This window comes from Papio anubis, chromosome 4 (assembly GCF_008728515.1).
Source record: "Papio anubis isolate 15944 chromosome 4, Panubis1.0, whole genome shotgun sequence".
NCBI lineage: Eukaryota > Metazoa > Chordata > Mammalia > Primates > Cercopithecidae > Papio > Papio anubis.
Window position 1 is genome coordinate 6,856,318 of NC_044979.1, and position 20,021 is coordinate 6,876,338.

The following is a 20,021-nucleotide window of genomic DNA, read 5'->3' on the forward strand; positions in this document are numbered from 1 at the left end:
TGGTCAGGCTGGTCTCAAACACCCCCCCCCCCGGGTTCCCCCCCCCCCCCCCCCCCCACCAGCCTCCCAAAGTGCCGGGATTACAGGTGTGAGCCACCACACCCAGCTCTTTGTGTTTCGTATACATTTTCTTTTTTTCTTTTTTTTTGAAACAGAGTCTCAGTATGTCACCCAGACTGGAGTGCAGTTGCGCCATATGAGCTCACTGTAACCTCCACCTCCTGGGTTCAAGCGATTCTCCTGCCTCAGGCTCCTGCGTAGCTGGGATTACAGGTGTGCGACACCACGCCCAGCTAAGTTTTGTATTTTTAGTAGAGACAGGGTTTCACCATGTTGGTCAGGCTGGTCTCGGAACTCCTGACCTCATAGTCCGCCTGCCTTGGCCTCCCAGAGTGCTGGGATTACAGGCATGAGCCATCGTGTGTGGTCTCATACATTTTCTAAATGACTTTTGTAAATTTTTTTTTTTTCTTCGACGGAGTTTTGCTCTTGTCACCCCGACTGGAGTGCAGTGGCGCGATCTCGGCTCACTGCAACCTCTGCCTCCTGGGTTCAAGCGATTCTCCTGTCTCAGCCTCCCAAGTAGCTGGGATTACAGGCCCCTGCCACCACACCTGGCTAATTGTTATATTTTTAGTAGAGACGGGGTTTCACTCTGTTGACCAGGCTGGTCTTGATCTCCTGACCTCAGATGATCCACCTGCCTCGGCCTCCCAAAGTGCTGGGATTATAGGCATGAGCCACCACGCCCGGCTAATTTTTGTAACTTTAATGAGAACAAAAATCCTGGGATTGAAATTTACGTAGAATTTTATTTGTAGTTGAAGTTAATTATATTACGGTGGAAATAAAAACTAGAAAGTTACATTGTATCTTCTAAACATACGTATTTAACATAATTTCACAGTTCATTATAGATGGTTCTTTGGAATGACATTTTAAAATTTTGTGGCTGGGCGCAGTGGCTCATGCCTTAATCTTAGCACTTTAGGAGGCTGAGGCGGGTGGATTTCTTGAGCTCAGGAGCTCAAGACTAGTCTGTGCAATATGGCAAAACCCTGTCTCTACAGCAAACACATAAATTACCCAGCTGTGGTGGTCCGCGTTAGTAATCCCAACTACTCGGGAGGCTAAGGTGGGACGATGACATGAACCCAGGAGGTGGAGGCTGCAGTGAGGTAAGATCGCACCAGCTTGGACAAAGTGAGACCCTGTCTCTGAAAAAAGAAATTGTTATAGTGAAAGAATAGATTTACATTGTTCAGTTTTTTTTTCTCACTCAGAAGTGTAGGGTTTGTTCTTAGTCTATGTGTATACAAGCATGAACCATGCGGTCAGCAGCTTTGTAGAGGGTCTGGTTTTTGGTTATGTCTTAAATCTTAACTCCTTTTATTTATTTTTAATTTTTAGTGAGATTCTTATATCACTGTAGATTTGGTAAGTATTGAGTAGGAGATGATAATCTATAATCAGGATTCTGAGTTGGTAAGATTTTATAGATCTGAAAAAAGTAATTTCTTAAGGCAGAATTTGACCCTTATTTACCAGCACCACCTCCCCCCTCCGACAATATTTAAAGTCTTTAAATCATTTATTTTGACATTCTTACGTGATCCAAGACCACTATTCATTTAAGCTAGTTTATTTATTTGTTAAAACAAAAGAAGTAACCTGCAGTTACTTGTTTCTTTTTTTGTTGTTTGGTGTCAGGAGAAGAATGGCCAGCTTCATAAGAGGATTAGAAAGTTGGAGAAGGAAAAATAAAATTGTTTATGGAGCCAGGAGAATAATTGCCCATAATTATAGATGCTTGTTTTGAGGTTTGGAAAAGGTGGTTTAAAAAACTTAAGAAAAACTGGCCGGGCACCATGGGTCACGCCTGTAATTCCAGCACTTTGAGAGGCCGAGGCGGGCGGATCACGAGGTTAGGAGATCGAGACCATCCTGGCTAATATGGTGAAACCCCGTCTCTATTAAAAAAATACAAAAAAATTATCTGGGCGTGGTGGCCAGCACCTGTAGTCCCAGCTACTTGGGAGGCTGAGGCAGGAGAATGACATGAACCCGGGAGGCGGAGCTTGCAGTGAGCTGAGATCGCACCACTGCACTCTAGCCTAGGTGACAGAGCAAGACTCCGTCCCCCCCCCCCCAAAAAAAAAAAAAAGAAACTTAAGAAAAACCATGATAAACATCTATAAATATGAGGAGGAAAAATTGGTTGCAACATTTAAAAAAATTTTTTTTGAGAGGGAGTCTTGCTCTGTTGCCCAGGCAGGACTGCAGTGGCAGGATCTCAGCTCACTGGAACCTCTGCCTCCCGGGTTCAAGCCATTCTCCTGCCTCAGCCTCCTGAGTAGCTGGGATTACAGGTGCCCGCCACCATGCCCAGCTAATATTTGGGTTTTTAGTAGGGATCGGGTTTCACCATGTTGGCCAGACTGGTCTCAAACTCTTGCCTCAAGTAATCAGCCTGCCTTGACCTCCCAAACTGCAGGGGTTACAGGCATGAACCACCCCTCTTGGCCTGGTTGCGACATCTTCATTAGGCTTGTTTAACTGAAAATTTTCCTTTGTTAAATGGAAGAAAATAGGCTCTCTTTGGGAGAGTGAGGCCCAAGTAGGACATCCTTGATACACATTGAAGATCTATTTATTTATTTATTTATTTAGATTTTTTGCTCTGCAAAATTGACCAAAGTATGAAGATCATTTTAGTTGGTTAATATTTCAGTTTCGACTTCCTGGCCAGAGGTAGTAGACTGGAAAGGATTTAGAGATTTACTGAGGGAGTTAACCCAAGATTTTGACATTGTGATGCAAAATGATGTTAAAACGTGTTTGTTTCCCTTTTATTATTTAAAGAAATAAAAGAGATTAATTAAATGGACCTGTTGGGTTATTTGAAATTAAGCAGCAGACAGGGGAAGTTCTTGTAAGTGGTTACTAAAGTGTTAACCTTAGAGGCATTCTCCACTGGCTGACTGTAGCAGAGTCCCTGATCTGGGCTTGGGAGAAATCCATCCCACCTTTTTTAGGCGCCTGCTTTACGTCGGATCTACTTTCTCTACTCGTGCCTTTTCTTCTACCTTCTTCTCCCTCCTCTTTCTCGTGGATGGTGGGGAGGCGGGGGAGAGAGTCGAAGAGGGAGATCAATTGATTGATTGTATGTTGAGGGGGTGGGGGGCAGGAGATTCTCAGGGCCGTAAAAGTTGCACGAAATAAAATGCTCTTGTTTTTTTTTTTTTCTTGTGTGGGCGCTGCCATGAGATCAGGTTGTCAGGACTTGATTGGGAGCCAAGGATCCCGCCCTACAGAAAACATTGTTGCAGGATGGGATGGGATGAAGCTGAAAGTCTTATCAAGTGGCATTAGATCTGGCACAACAAAAGGCCAGAACCCCAAAATACCCTAAGGATAAAAAATTTTTGTTTCTTTTCATAGGATATTTTTATAGCTGGTTTGGAAGGATGACTTGACTTGGATTGTACTGTTAAAGACAAAATGAAAAGAACTATGTTTTAATGTATTTAATCTTATTAAAGCATTAAATATGATAGCACTAGTATAGAGAATTGTGTGTGTATATACAAACACATGTATATATACATATACACACATATACATATATACACACATATATATATTCTTTGAGACTGGATCTCGCTCTGTCATCCAGGGTGACGTGCAGGAGTGAGATCTTGGCTCACTGCAGCATCGACCTTCCAACCCCAGTGATCCTCCCACCTTAGCCTCCCAAGTAGCTGGGGCTGTGGGGGTGTGCTATCACCAGCAGCTAATTTTCTTTTTTTTTTTTTTTTGTAGAGACGGCGTCTCTCGATGTTGCCCAGGCTGATCTCGAGCTCTTGGGTTCAAGTGATCCACCCACCTCAACCTCCCAAAATGCTGGGGTTATAGGTGTGAGCCACTGGGCCTGGCTGAGATTTAATGTATATATTAAATTGTTTTTTAAAATTTTATTTTATTTGAGATGGAGTCTTGCTCTGTCGCCCAGGCTGGACAACCTCCGCCTTCCAGGTTCAAGTTACTCTCGTGCCTCAGCCTCCTGAGTAGCTGGGATTACAGGGGTATGCCTCCTCGCCTGGCTAATTTTTATTTATTTATTTATTTATTTATTTATTTATTTATTTATTTATTTATTGTTTTGAGATGGAGTCTCCCTCTGTCGCCCAGGCTGGAGTGCGATGGTGCGATCTCGACTCAGTGCAACCTCCGCTTCCCGGGTTCACGTCATTCTCCTACCTCAGCCTCCCGAGTAGCTGGGAATACAGGCACCCGCCACTACCCCTGGCTAATTTTTTTGTATTTTTAATGGAGACGGGGTTTCACCGTGTTGTTCAGGCTGGTCTTGAATTGCTGAGCTCATGATCTGTCTGCCTTGGCCTCCCAAAGTGCTGGGATTACAGGCATGAGCCACCATGCCTGGCCTATATATTTAATAATGAAATCAGAACTACGTTTGTAAACAGGGAAAGAACAAATAATCGTAAAAGTTTTATATTCTGGATTTGGAAGTTGGTTGATTTAAGAGTAATGAGAATAAATAATGCCCCCTCCGTCTATGGTTCTCAAGGTTTTCCACTTAGTTTTATTAGCTATAGTAGAGTAACTCAGCATTTTGAAATATTTGCATAATTTGAAAAGCCTCTGAAAGAACACTGTGATTCAGGTATAGCATTGCAGGTTTGAGGGATTTCAACAGATTTCTTCATGTGTGTTTAATTCCATTATGATTAAAAAAAAAAAACCCAAGAAATAAAACCTCTGGTCACTTAACCAGCATTTTAACATATTTCTTCTGAAAATCTGATTGCCAGAATTTCATTACGTTAGAAGAAATTTTTTAAAAAGCTGATAACTATTACACAGCAAATGTGTTTTCAAAGAACTTGTTTTAAGGTGGGTCTTGGTGGCTCACGCCTCTAATCCCAGCACTTTGGGATGCTGAGGCAGGTGGATCACTTGAGGTAAGGAGTTCAAGACCAGCCTGGGAAACATAGTGAGACCCTGTCCCTACAAAAAATACAAAAATTAGCCAGATGTGGTGGCACATTCTTGTGTGATCCCAGCGAATCGGGAGGCTGAGGTGGGAGGATCAGGTTGAGTTCTGGAGGTCAAGACTGCAGTGAGTGGAGATGGTGCCACTGCACTTAAGCCTGGGTAACAGAGGGAGGCTCTGTCTCAAAAAAAGAGAGAGAGAGAGAGAGAGGGAGAGAGAGAGAGAGAAACCTACCCAGTTTGATGAATTAGATACATGTTAAGTGAAACTGTTTTTCAGATAGTGTAGAATTAACTTATGTTCACAATTAAATTCATATTAGACTGTTACTTATTCTCAGATATTTAATATTAACCCTCAAGGGACATTGGCTAAATTTTTTTCTTTTGTTTTTTGTTTTTTAACAAAACCTTGTAGTTTATGTCGGTAGTCTCCAAACTTTTTGGCACCAGGGACCAGTTTTGTGGAAGACAGTTTTTTCCACAGACCCCAGGGGGAGCAGGGAGGGGATGGTTTTGGGGTGAAACACTTCCACCTTAGATCATCAGGCATTAGTTAGATTCTCATCAGAAGCACGCAGCCTAGGTCCCTCGCTTGCGCAGTTCAAATTAGGGTTTGTGCTTCTATGAGAATCTAATGCCACTGCTGATTTGAGATGAGGCAGAGCTCAGGTGTTAATGCTGGCTTGCCTGCCGCTCACCTCCTGCTGTGCGGCCTGGTTCCCAACAGGCTACTGATTGGTACTGGTCTGCAGTGAGAGGTGGGGGAACCCTGCGTACGATAAACCATCTTCTAGAATAATTTTTTAAATATATTGAAGCAGTAGTGCCTAGTTTATAAATAGGTATATATGTAGTATAAACTACATGTGTATAGTTTATACTCAGAGTACAAAACCCACCTTGGCCACTATTTTTTTTTCTTTTTTTGAGATAGAGTCCTACTCTGTCACCCAGGCTAGAGTGCAGTGGCATGATTTCGGCTCACTGCCATCTCCGCCTCCCTGGGTTCAGCGAGTCTTCTACCTCAGCCTCCCAAGTGGCTGGTAGTACAGGCACACGTCATCATGCCCGGCTACTTTTTGTATATTTAGTGGAAACGGGGTTACACCATATTGGCCAGGCTGGTCTCGAACTCTTGACCTTGTGATCCGCCTGCCTCGGCCTCCCAAAGTGCTGGGATTATAGGCGTGAGCCACCACGCCCAGCCACCTTGGCCACTATTGCAAAAGTAAAGCTAAATAATTCTGAAGTATATGTTCCATGTTTTGTAAGAACTGTTGATTTGGAAACTGTATTGTAACAAGATAAATTTTAAATGTAACTAATAGTGTATGTTTCTGAATAAACAGTTGCTGCTTCTAATGTAAAGGGTCATATTTGTTTTCAAATCACTGCTCAGTCAACTTCTAGACTGATACAAAATGTAGAATAAGTAAAAGACATGATATAGTTGTAGCCTTTCTAAACACTGACCGGTTTTTTTTTTTTTTTGAGACAGAGTCTTGCTCTGTCACCCAGGCTGAAGTGCAGTGGCATGATGTCAACTCACTGCAACCTTTGCCTCTCGTGTTCAAGTGAGTCTCCAGCCTCAGCCTCCCGAGTAGCTGGGATTTCAGGCACGCGTGACCACGCCTGGTTAAGTTTTTGTATTTTTAGTAGAGATGGGGTTTTACCATGTTGGCCAGGCTGGTTTCAAACTCCTGACCTTAAGTGATCTGCCTGTCTCGGCCTCCCAAAGTGCCAGGATTACAGGCATGATCCCCGGTGCCCCGGCCCCTTTGCTACATTTTAGTGATAACAAAAATGTAATCCAAGTATCAGATTATTCAGTAGCTTCCTGTCTTTTGGTTTGTGGGAAGTTTGATACATTATTTTTTAGTGTTTCTTAGCCCTTTGTTATATTTCATGGATAGTGGGGAAGTGAGTCTGTGACTTGATTGAAATATATTATACCATGCATTCATCTGCATCATAGGCACTTGGCTCTTAATGGTGAAGTGGAATCTAAACTTCTCCTTAGGAATAGTTGCATTAATTTAACTGATATTGATGACTCTCTATAAAGATAAAAATGTCATTGCATGGAGGCTTACTTGTGATGTAATTCGTATTTTGGAGAAGTAAATCATAGTAGGATTTTAGATGTTTTATTAAAAAATAGTTTCAGTTTCTAGAGTAGAATATTGTTAAACAAAATGGTAAACACTATAAACCATAATACCGTAGCAGTACCCTTTAGCTGTCTTCTACTTCCCAAAAAGAAACCATTACCACCACTACCTCTTCTCCCTGCAAAAAAGAAACGATTACCACCTCCACCTCTAACAACAGAAAAAAATAAAAAAATAAACCCTTTTTTGACTCCACACTGTGGCTCACACCTGTAATCCCAGCATTTGGGAAGGCCAGGGTGGGATCCTCTTGAGACCAGGAGTTCGAGACCAGTCTGGGCAACATCAGGAGACCTCATCTCTACTTAAAAAAAAAAAAAAAGGCTGTGTGTTGTGATACACCTATAGTCCCAGCTATTAGGGAGGCTGAGGCATGAGGATCACTTGAGCCCAGGAGTTTAAGGCTGCAGTCAACCACGACCATACCACTGCACCCCAGCCTGGGCAGCAGAGGAAGACTCTGTCTCAACAAACAAATAAAAACACCTTTTTAATCTGTTAACTCATGGTTTGTTTAAGATTTTCTTTTTTTTTTTTTTTTTGAGACGGAGTCTCGCTCTGTCGCCCGGGCTGGAGTGCAGTGGCCGGATCTCAGCTCACTGCAAGCTCCGCCTCCCGGGTTTACGCCATTCTCCTGCCTCAGCCTCCCGAGTAGCTGGGACTACAGGCGCCTGCCACCTCGCCTGGCTAAGTTTTTGTATTTTTGGTAGAGACGGGGTTTCACCGTGTTAGCCAGGATGGTCTCGATCTCCTGACCTCATGATCCGCCCGTCTCGGCCTCCCAAAGTGCTGGGATTACAGGCTTGAGCCACCGCGCCCGGCCTAAGATTGTCTTTTAACCATTTTTGATGCCTTTTTTTTTTTTTTTTTTTTGAGACAGGTTCTCACTCTGTCTCCCAGGCGGGAGTGCAGTGATGTGATCATGGCTCATTGCACCTGGACTTCCCAGGATCAGATGATTCTCCTACCTCAGCCTCTTGAGTTGCTGGGACTACAGGTGGACACCACCATGCCCAGCTAATTTTTGTATTTTTTGTAGAGACTGGGTTTTGCCATGTTGCCCAGGGTGGTCTTGAACTAGGCTCACGTGATCTGCCCACCTTGGCCTGCCAGAGTGCTGGGATTATAGGCATAAGTCAACTGCACCCAGCCCATTTTTGATATCTCAGATCTTTCATCATAGTTTAGTCAGCCATGTTTCTCCTATAATTTAAAAAAATTTTGTCTTGTTTTCAAGCTATTACTCTGTAGTTTAACATACATTCTTTATTTTAACTAAACTGTTTTGAGCAGTGATTCATGATAACCTTTTTTTTTTTTTTTTTAGACAGTTTCGCTTTTGTTGCCCAGGTTGGAGTGCAGTGGCGCATATGATCTTGGCTCACTGCAACCTCCGCCTCCTGGGTTCAAGTGATTCTCCTGCCTCAGCCTCCCGAGAAGCTGGAATTACAGCCATGCGCCAGCATGCCTAGCTAATTTTTTATTTTTAGTAGAGACTGGGTTTCTCCAAGTTGGTCAGCCTGGTTTCAAACTCCCGACCTCAGATGATCTGCCCACCTCGGCCTCCCAAAGTGCTGGGATTACAGGCATGAGCCACCACGCCCGGCCTACAAATACCTATTAAAGTGGTTCTAAAGCCTCAGAAATTATGTATCCTGAAGAGGAAGATTAAACTAAAGTTTTATTCATTGCATTATGGGGGAAAGTTTAGGCAGCATATCTTATGGTTTTGTTTTTCATGAAAATATCAGTATTTTTTCAGGTTTTAAGTCCATTTAAAAACTTGACATAGTAATATATGTACATGGTTGAAAAAAGTCAATAGCCCAGAATGCTTATAATAAGGATCAAGAATTCTGTTTCGCTCCTTGGTGCCACTCTCCAAACAACTTCTTGGTATCAATTTAAGGGCTACAGGTGCGGTTTTGTTACGTGAATACATTGCATAGTGCTGAAGTTTGGGCTTTTAGTGCATCTGTCATCCAAATAATGTACATGTACTCATTCAGTAATTTCTTGTCACTCACCCTCCTCCCACCCTCCCAACCTTCTGAGTCTCCAGTGTGGTTATTCCACACTGTGCCCATGTGTACACATTGTTTTGCTTCAACTTATAAGTGAGAACATGGCCTCCAGGTCCTTTCCATGTTGCTACAAAGTACATGATTTTATTCTTTATGGTTGAATAGTATTTTTGTGTGCGTGTGTGTGTGTGTGTGTGTGTGTGTGTATGTATGTGTTATGTGTATCCCAAATTTTCTTTATCCAGTCATCTGTTGTTGGATATAGAGATTGATTCCCTATCTTTGCGATTGTGAGTGTTGCTGTGATAAATGTACGAGTGCAGTTATCTTTTTGAAATAATGATTTATTTTCCTTTGGGTAGATACCCAGTAGTGGGATTGCTGGATTGAATAGCAGTTTTATTTTTATCAGTTTTAGTTTTTTGAGATGGAGTTTCGCTTTTGTCGCCCAGGTTGGAGTGCAGTGGCATGATCTCGGCTCACTGCAACCTCTGCCCACCGGGTTCATGTGATTCTCCTGCCTCAGCCTCCCAAGTAGCTGGGATTACAGGCACCTGCCACCATGCCCAGCAAATTTTTGTATTTTTAGTAGAGACAGGGTTTTACCATGTTGGCCAGGCTGGTCTTGAACTCCTGACCTCAGGTGATCCACCCGCCTTGGTCTCCCAAAGTGCTGGAATTACAGGCGTGAACCACTGCACCCGGCCAGTAGTTTTATTTTTTAGTTATTTGAGAAATCTTTATATCATTTTCCATACAGGTGGTACTAATTTACATTCCCACCTACAGTGTGTAAGTGTTCCCTGTTACCTGCATCTTCCCCAACGTCTTTTATTATTATCATTTTTAATAGTAGCTATTCTGATTGGTGTAAGGTGATAGATACCTCATTGTGGCTTTTATTTGCATTTCCTCGATGATTAGTGATGAGCATTTTTTCCACATACCTGTTGGCTGTTTGTGTGTCTTCTTTTGAGAAATGTCTGTTAATGTCCTTTGCTAACTTTAAAATTCTTAAAAATTTTTTATTAAACTTTTTTTTTTTAAGACTAGTTAAGTGCAGTAGTGAAAGGGGAGTGAAGAGTATAGAACAAGGAGTTTGATCTGTAACTGACTCTGAACCATCAATTGGGATAACTCACTACCAGTTATCAGTAGCGAGGTATTCGGAACAGCCCTTTGATTACTTTTTGATGGGATTATTTGAGTTCCTTGTAAATTCTGGATATTAGTACCCTGTCAAATAAATAGTTTGAAACTATTTCTCCTATTCTGTAGGTCATTTGTTCAGTCTGCTGATTCTTTCTTTTGCTATGCAGAAGCTTTTTAGCTTAATTAAGTCTCATTTGTCTATTTTTGGTTTTTTTTGCTTGTGCTTTTGAGGTCTTAGTCATGAATTCTTTCAGTTCATGAATTCTTAGTCATGAATTGTGTAGATCAATGTCCAGAAGAGTTTTTCCTAGGTTTTTTTCAAATAGTTTTTTTAGTTTCAGGTCTTTTGATTAAGTCTTTAATCCATCTTGAGTTGATTTTTGTATATGGTAAGAGATAGGGGTTCAATTTCCAAAGGAAACTTTTAAATTATTTCTTCCTGTGGTATTGTAGTGACTATATAATATACTTATTTTATGATTTATGATTGATTTCTGCTCTGATAAAGGATTTGACTTCTTTACATCTGCTTCCCGAATAGATTTTTAAAAAATCACTTTTAATTTCTTCACTAGTTATCTCTGCAGTTTATATATTAGAATGTTCCTTCATGTTATATAGGCCGTCGATCTTGATTTACCAAGCAGTAACTTTTTTTTTTTTTTTTGAGATGGAGTTTTGCTCTTGTTGCCCAGGCTGGAGTGCAATGGCGCCATCTTGGCTCACTGCAACCTCTGCCTCCTGGGTTCAAGTGATTCTCCTATCTCAGCCTCCCAAGTAGCTAGGATTACAGGCAGACGCCACCATGCCCGGCTAATTTTGTATTTTTAGTAGAGACGAGGTTTCACCATGTTGGTTAGGCTGGTCTCGAACTCCCGACCTCAGGTGATCCACCTGCCTCAGCTTCCCAAAGTGCTGGGATTATAGGTGTGAGTCACCGTGCCCGGCCACAACTCTTCTTTTTACCTTTCCTTTCCCCTTTATGTGCTTACATCTGTCATTTCTAACGTTGACATTGTCAAGGTTGAGAATAGTTATGCTCTGTATTGTCTTCCTTACTACTTTGTTTGTTTATTTATTTATTTGAGACAGCCTTGCTCTCTTGCCCAGGCTGGAGTGCAGTGCTGTGATCTTGGTTCACTGCAACCTCCACTTTCCAGGTTCAAGCTATTCTCCTGCCTCAGCCTTCCTAGTAGCTGGGACTGGGACTGCAGGCGCGTACCACCATGCCTGGCAAATTTTTGTACTTTTAGAAGAGACGGGACTTCTCCATGTTGGCCAGACTGGTCTTTAACTCCTGACCTCAACTGATCCACCCGCCTCGGCCTCTCAAAGTGCTGAGCCACTGCATCTGGCCTGTATGACTTTAATACTTGAAAGTTAATGGGCTGGACGTGGTGGCTAACACCTGTAATCCCAGCACTTTGGGAGGCCAAGGCGGGCTGATCATCTGAGGTCGGGAGGCTGAGACCAGTCTGGCCAACATGGTGAAATCCCGTCTCTACTAAACATACAGAAATTTGTGGTCGCATATGCCTGTAATCCCAGCTACTTGGGAGGCTGAGGCAGGGAGAATTGCTTGAACCCGGGAGGCGGAGGTTGCAGTGAGCCGAAATGGTGCCATTGCACTCCAGCCTGGGCGACAGAGTGAGACTCTGTCTCAAAAAAAAAAAAAAAAAAAATTAATGAATAGTTTCTACGTTTTTATGATCATGTAATATTTTTCACAGCAGAGGCAAGTAGTATGTAATTACATTTCTTTGTATTGTTTCTTGGTTTTTGAATCTGTAATTGCATTTTTCTTGTCATATTTTCACCATTCTTTCATTTTATCAACGTTTTTCTGTGGTTTGTCATTATTGCTTATTTTATGCATATCAAGTTCCCCCTCTACCCTCCCCTGCTTTCCCTTAGTCCTATTTCCTTAGTTTGGACTAGAAGTATTTAGACCTGTTGCCTTGCTTTTGTGCTGAACCTAAAGTTCTTTACTGTTTTTGCACAATGCTACTACTGTTATTAGATCTTTATCATTTCTTGAGTTACTAACTTGTTTTAATGCAGTACACCCCACATAAGTATCTAAGAAACAATATGTGAGAGATAAAGTTTTGAATCCTTGCTTATCTGAAAAAGTCCTTATTAGCCCTTACAGTTGACTGATATTATTTTATTCAAGTCCAGTTAAGCTGAAAATTATTTTCCCTCAGAACTTTGAAGGGATTGCTCCAGTGTCTTCTATGTCAATTGTTGTTGGTGAGGAAAAGTCGGATACTGTATGATTCTTCTTCCTTCGTGGGTGATGTGTTTTGTATTTTCATCCATGGCTGCCCTTTAGAGCCTTCATTTTTATCCTCATTAAACTGAAATTTCTCAAAGATGTCCAGATGTATTTTCTTTTCCATTATAATAAGCAAAATACTCATGTGCTTCACTTCTTGAAAGTTTTCATATTATGGCTTTAGTGATCTTTTCTTTTTTTTGTTTTTGAGATGGAGTCTCGCTCTGTCACCCAGACTGGAGTGCAGTGGCACCATCTCGGCACATTGCAACCTCTGCCTCCTGGGTTCAAGCTATTCTGCTTCAGCCTCCTAGGTAGCTGGGACTACAGGCGTCCGCCACCACACCTGGCTAAGTTTTTCTATTTTTAGTAGAGAGGGGATTTCACTGTGTTAGCCAGGATGGTCTTGATCTCCTGACCTCCATCTCAGCCTCCCAAAGTGCTGAGATTACAGGCGTAAGCCCCCACGCCCGGCCTCTAGTGAGCTTTTCTTTGTTTTCTCTATAGCTCCTTTTAGTTGGGTTATTAGATTTCTTGAATTAATTCTCCCCAATATTTTTATCTGTTTGTTCTGTTTTTTTTTTTTTTTTCTTTTCTGGCCATCTCTTCTACTTTATTCTTGGACCTTTTAATTTTATATTGGAAGTTATATTTTAAATGTTTGAGACTTCTCCTTCGTTTCCTCCCTCTCCAATATCTTTTCCCATTTTATGCGTTAATAATCTTGAATCTCTGAAAATGTTAATAAGGTTTATTTATTTTTTAAAAATTTTGTTGCCCTCCCTCTTGCCTGTCAACTCTATTGTAATTTTTGTTGTTAATCTTAGTGTCATTTACATTGTAGGGTTTTAACCAAATATCTGCTGATCTTGGATATCACTCAGCTTTAAGATTTAGTAGAAGGGTTCACAATGAACTCTTGGTGGGAATTAATGGTTGGCAGGCTTTACATTAGGGTTAAGCTGTTAATTAGTATTTTGTATTCTGACATTTAAAAGTCCATTGTTTTACCCCAAAGTGCCAGCTCCCATGCTAGGTTCACTAGTTTCCTCTTTCCCGGACTCCAGTTTCTTTTCTTTAGAAGAGATATCTTTCCATTCATTTTACTTTTTTTAAAAATAATAATTTGGCTTAAATTTTTTTTAAAGTACTGTTTAAAATGGTCTTTTGCTGAAGGGAGATAAATGTATATGTTTGTTCTGCTATTTGAGCCAGAGAATCTCTTTCAGTTCTCGAATTGGACTAGACCAAAAACTAATGAATATTTAGATATTTATTTATACAGTGTTTCAGAATGTGTTAGGTTGTAGAAATGTAATAGCAGCTTTAAGTTGTGTATGAGGTGTTTTGCGTGTTTATAAAAGCGAGTAATGGCTGGGTGCAGTGGTGAGCGCTTGAAATCCCAGCACTTTGAGAAGCCAAGGTGGGTGAATCGCTTGAGCTCAGGAGTTGGAGACCAGCCCAGGCAACGTGGTGAAACCCCACCCCTAAAAAAATCCACAGAAATTAGCGGGGCTTGGTGATGTGCACCTGTAGTCCTAGCTACTCAGAGGCTGAGGTGGGAGGATCCCTTGAGCCCAGGAGGTGGAGGTTGCATTGAGTCAAGATTGTGCTGTTGGCCGGGCGTGGTGGCTCACGCCTGTAATCCCAGCACTTTGGGAGGCCGAGGCGGGCGGATCACAAGGTCAGGAGATCGAGACCATCCTGGCTAACACGGCGAAACCCCGTCTCTACTAAAAACACAAAAAATTAGCCGGGCGAGGTGGCGGCGCCTGTGGTCCCAGCTACTCGGGAGGCTGAGGCAGGAGAATGGCGGGAACCCGGGAGGCGGAGCTTGCAGTGAGCTGAGATCTGGCCACTGCACTCCAGCCTGGGCGACAGAGCGAGACTCCGTCTCAAAAAAAAAAAAAAAAAAAAAAAAAGATTGTGCTGTTGCACTCCAGCCTGGGCGACAGAGCTGAAACCCTGTCTCCAAAACAAAACCGAGTACTTGTGATGTGTGTTAAGCCTTTTACAGTATGTGGAAGATTAGAAGGTGTCACAGAAAAAGTTATGAATGTAATACATGCTGCTAAAAATATTTAAAGAGCATAGGAGGGCATAAGTTAAAAAGTAAAAGGGGCTGGCTGCAGGGGGCTCATGCTTATAATCTCAATACTTTGGGAGGCCAGGGTAGGAGGATCACTTGAGGCCAGTAGTTTGAGGCCAGCCTGGGCAACATGTGCTTCACTGGGTGACAGAGCGAGCCTTTTATCAAAAATAAAAAACAAAAAACGTGAATGACCCTCTTTTCCCTGTTTTGCCCCACATTTCAGAGACAATACTGCGTCCTTGACTTTTGTTATGGATGTACCTTCACTATTTCTATGTGTGTGTGTGTACTTATATCCATTTTTGTGATAATGGGGTCATTTAATTTATATCGTGATTTGATTTTGTCACTTTGCAGTTTATCTTAGGCATCTTTCCATTTTAGCTTATTCATATCTATCTCATTCTTTTCAAAATTTATCCAAAGATTTGAATCACGTGCTTAATTTGCCAAGGAGTGTTGTAGGTGTTAAGGATTCAGTGGTGAACAAGAGAGACCGAGCTCCTGCCCTTATGGAACAATATTTCAACGGTGAGAAACACAAAATAAATGCATTTCTAGTAATTAGTTTCAAATACTGAGAAGTGCTATGAAGAAAATAAAATGTAGTACTGTACTGAGTGTGTCTGTTAATGGTATGAGAGAGAATGCATGTGGCTAAGGTGGTCAGGAAGGTCTGTATGATGTGATGGCATTGAAACACACGTGAATGATGTGGAGGCATTTTAGGAAGAGCAGGATTTATTGTGAAGACTCCAAAACAAGAATGAGTGTTGTATTAGTGTGTTTTTCACGCTGCTGATAAAGACGTACCCAAGGCTGGGTAATTTCTAAAGAAAAAGAGGTTTAATAGATTCATAGTTCCATGTGGTTGGGGAGGCCTCGCACTCACAGCCGAAGGCATGTCTTACATGGTGGCAGGCAAGAGAGAGAGAGATCCAAGTGAAAGGGGTTTCGTCTTATAAAACTATCATATCTCATGAGATTTATTCACTACCATGAGAACAGTATGGGGGAAACCACCCCCATGATTCAGTTGTCTCCAACTGTGTCCCTTCCACAACACGTGGGAATTATGGGAGCTTTACTTCAAGATGAGATTTGGGTGGGGACACGGCCAAACCATATCAAGTGTGTTATACTCAAGGGATCCTCCCATCTCCCAAAACAAACAAGTGGTGTTACTGTGCAGTGAGGGGAACTTAGGAGACCGTATTTGAGAGGCAAGCAGGAGCCCAAACAGTGCCCTTCACACCATAGTAAGATGCTGGGATTTTATCCTTAGTGCAGCGAAAGCCATTAGAAGATTATAAACCGGGACATCCGTAAGGCTGTGAAAGTAATCTTGACAGATAATGGCTTAGAGTAGGGTTATGGCAGAGGAGAAGGCAATCAGAAGTGTTTGGAAAGCGCAGAAGGCTGAGGCAGGAGAGAATTGCTTGTACCTGGGAGGTGTAGGTTGCAGTGAGCTGACATCAAGCCCCTGCACTCCAACCTGGGCAGCAGAGTGAGACTCCATCTCCAAAAAAAAAAATAAAATAAAATAAAAAAATAAATAAATAAACAAAAAGTTTGGAAAGTTACCACGATAAGATCTAAAGGATTTGATGAGATGGATATGAGATAAAGAAGAATTAAAATTGTCTTCTAGATTTGTGGCTTCAGTAACTGAGTGGACAGAAATGTCATTTACTTAGATTAGAAATTGATCTTAGTGGAGAAACAGGTTTTAAACTAGATTGAAGGCCCTCTAATTAGTTAAACCATTCCCCTATTGATGGTCATTTAGTTGATTTCCAGTTTTATTATCTTTGTAAGGAATATCCTTGTACTTGTGTATTTGTACGTGTGGACATCTGGAAGATAAATTCCTAGATGTAAAGTTCTCTCATCGAACAGGACAGTACATATGTTTCAAGTTTTGATGGATGTTCATTAGTTGCCCTCCAAAAATGAGGTGTTGGCTTGGGTTCCCCCAACAGAGTATGCCTGTTTCCTGGCGTCCTCACTAACAGCATACACTGGTGGGAGAGGAAGTAGGCAAGGCCTACATTTCTGAAAATGGGAGTGGGAGTTCTACTAACATTTTTTCTTTACTAAATCACGTTGGCACTCTGTTCCGATAATGAAAATCAGCAATTGTCCTTTTCTTTTTGGTATCCCTGAAGTCATAACATGTTTCTGGCCATGGTTTTTTCCAGTTACTAATCATATAGCTGTTGGGCAGTCCTTCTAGGCTTAGTGGTATTTATGAAGCCTTTCATAATAATTATGATAATTACGGTGAAAATAAAAACTGTTAATTGGTTTAATGTATGTCAAGCACTATCCTAAGTGCTTTACATGTACCATATTAATTTATTTAATCCTCACAACAACCTAAAAAGCAATTACTATTATTATCTCGATTTCTTGAAGTGAGACAGAGGACGTCCACCAATCTTTGTCTTTTCATTTATTTATTTATTTATTTTCTGTCAGAGTATCTTTTTGGGAGGTTTGGCACTGTTACTTCAATACCTTTTGTCGGTAGTTGTGGGTCAGAATCCAAACACAGAATAAATGGCAGGAAAAGGCACGTTCAGTTGAGAATGCTCTGCTTATGGGTGATAAGTGTTTGTAATGTTTTGGGTTTTGGTTGTCAGAACTGCCTATGTTCAAATCTAGCCTCACACTTAGTAGCTGTTTGATTTGGGGCTGATCAATGATCTATTTTTGTAGCTCAGTCTTCTGAGCTTTAAAATGGGAAAACAAGGTTTTGTAGGTGGTAGGATTATTGTGGGCAGTAAGTTATACATGTAAAAGTATAAGAGGAAGAACTTTATCAGGGTCAACTATTGTTTTTACATAATTGGCTAAGAGTGGGCCAGTCCTATCTAGCACTCAAAGTGTGGGGAAAATACTGGTGATAGGATATCACACTCTTACTGAGATACATATATTAATATTTAGGTATGAAACTTAGAAAGTGGGGCCGGGCGCGGTCCTTCACGCCTGTAATCCCAGCACTTTGGGAGGCCGAGGCAGGCAGATCACTTGAGGTCAGGAGTTTGAGACTAGCCTGGCCAACAGGGTGAAACCCTGTCTCTACTAAAAATACAAAAATTAGCCTGGCATGTTGGTAGGTACCTGTAATCCCAGCTACTCGGGAAGCCAAGGCAGGAGGATCACTTGAACCCAGGAGGCAGAGGTTGCAGTGAGCTGAGATGGTGCCACTGCACTCCAGCCTGAGTGACAGAGGGAGACTCTGTCTCAAAAACAAAACAAAACTTAAAAATGGTTAGGCACTGTGATTCATGATTCCAGTACTTTGGGAGGCCAAGACAGGAGGATCACTTGAGCACAGGAGTTCGAGACCAGCCTGGTGGGCAACATAGTGAAACACTGTCTCTGACAGAAATAAAAAACAAAAACAAAAACCCAGGTTGCGGCTATGTGCCCATAGTCCCAGCTACTTGGGATGCGAGATGGGAGGATTACTTGAGCCCAAAAGGTCTAGATTGCAGTGAGCCATGGTTGCACCACTGCACTCCAGCCAGTGCGACAGAGCAAGACCCTGTCTCAACAAACAAAAAACCCTTAAAAAACTTTTAATGCTACTAATGTTGTAGTGAGTCATATTAAGTGGGATTATACATGTACCAAACTTTTATTTTTTACTGAGTGACATTATTTCATGGTTATTTTAATTTGCATGCCTTATGATTGAGTTACATTGATTTTATTTGTCACTGGTATTTTTTTGCACACTGCCTACCAATACCCTGTATCAGGTACTTTGCAGTTTCAAGTAACAAAAACTTCAATTAAAAATGGCTTAAACCATAAATAAAATTTACTTCACATGACCAGAAGTCCAGGTGTAATTCAGTGGCTCAATTAAATTGTCACGGACCTAGGTGGTTTTCATTTTCCTGCTGTTTTATACTCAGCTGGTTGTCGATAGTTGCTAAATTAATTCATTTACATAATCAGCACCTAAAATGTATTAGACAGTATTCTATAAGCACGGGAAATACAGCAGTGAGCAAAACAGAGTCCATTGCCTTCTTTCATGGAGCTTATATTTTAGTGGGGATAAGGGAGAAGACAGTCAAACAAATAGGTAGAATTTATAGATTGTCAGAAGATGTTAAGTTTGTGGAAAAAAATAAAGCCATGGAAGGGACGGGAAGGGCTGGGTTGGATTATTTTAAGTGGGGCCATCAGAGAAGGCCTTAGTGAGCTGATGTTTGAATAGCATCTTAAATAAGAATGCAAAGGCAGATACTTGGGGAAAGAGCATTGCTGATGCTGGGAACAGTGAGTGTAAAAGCCCTGAGGCAGGAATGTGCTTAGCATGTTCGTAGAACTGAAAGGGCCAGTGTGACAGGAGCTGAGTTATGGAGAAAACATCATTAAGAGAAGTAGTGCAGGGAGTCAGATTGTGCAGGGCCTTGTAGACCATTATGAGATCTTTTGACTTTTACTCTAGATTAGATGAGATTCCTTTGGGGGCTTTTGAGTGGAGGAGTGGTTTTATCTGACCAAGACTCTAAAACTCTCATGTTGGCTGCTGTGTTGAGACTAGAATGGAGATCAAGGAAGAAGCAGGCATGTTAGTTAAGATAATATTAGCAGGGTGACAGATGATTTGAAGCATGATAGGCATCAGAGAAATGTTGAAGTAATTTTGCATATGTTGAGGCAGAGTCAGAAAGATTTCTTGAGGGACGTGCGATGTGTGAAAAAGAGGATTCATAGTTCACACCAGGTCCAGTGACCACAACCAGTAAAGATGAAGTATATTTGTTCGTGCACATCTATTTTATTTGGACTTAAAAACCTTTCCTGGAAGCCCTTAGCAGATTTTTTTTGAGATGGAGTTTTGCTTCTTGTTGCCCAGACTGGAGTGCAGTGGCATGATCTCGGCTCACTGCACTGCATCCTCTGCCTCCCGGGTTCAAGCGATTCTCCTCCCTCAACCTCCCGAGTAGCTGGGATTACAGGCATGCATCACCATGCCCGGCTAATTTTGTATTTTTAGTAGAGACAGGGTTTCTCCGTATTGGGTCAGGCAGGTGATCTGCCTGCTTCAGCCTCCCGAAGTGTTGGGATTATAGGCATGAGCCACCGCGCCTGGCCTGCAGGTTTTTTTCTTAAATCTCTTCAGCCATGATTGGTATCCATCCATGTCCTAGATACAAGTGAGGGTGGGAGAGCAAGGATGTTCCTTTCAGCCATGATAATGGGAGGTGGACTCTATAAGGAACAGGCTGTGAGGGGGTGTGGTTATTGGTAACTAA

At 41.8% G+C, this 20,021-nt stretch overlaps 1 protein-coding gene across 14 annotated transcripts in view; it reads left to right on the forward strand.

Moving 5' to 3' along the window:
• The window catches only part of KMT2C (lysine methyltransferase 2C), a 298,256-nt gene that overhangs the window by 21,436 nt on the left and 256,799 nt on the right, over window positions 1–20,021 (forward strand). The window lies entirely within an intron of this gene.